Below are 368 nucleotides of genomic sequence, written 5' to 3'. Positions count from 1 at the left end.
AGTATATATTATAATTTTTGGGAGCAGGTGTGGGTGTTTTGGGGAGAAAAAAAATGAAAAAAAAAAAATTGGGCACCGGCTACCAAGAGGTGTGCCCACGTGGTGCATGCATGGTGCATGCACATGGACATGTTGATTGGTGCACACATGCCATCCACCAAGTGCACACATGAGCACCCCGGATCCACATTGTGAAACTCAACACACCCACAAGTGCACACATGAGCACCCCCCATGTGGTGCATGCATCGTTCATGCACATGCACATGTTGATTGGTGCACACATGCCATCCGCCCAGTGCATGCACATGATGATTGGTGCACACATGCCATCCGCCCAGTGCACACATGAGCACCCCGGATCCACA

The sequence above is a fragment of the Humulus lupulus genome, unplaced genomic scaffold (assembly GCF_963169125.1).
Source record: "Humulus lupulus unplaced genomic scaffold, drHumLupu1.1 SCAFFOLD_773, whole genome shotgun sequence".
Taxonomy (NCBI): Eukaryota; Viridiplantae; Streptophyta; class Magnoliopsida; order Rosales; family Cannabaceae; genus Humulus; species Humulus lupulus.
This window is presented reverse-complemented; position numbering follows the sequence as displayed.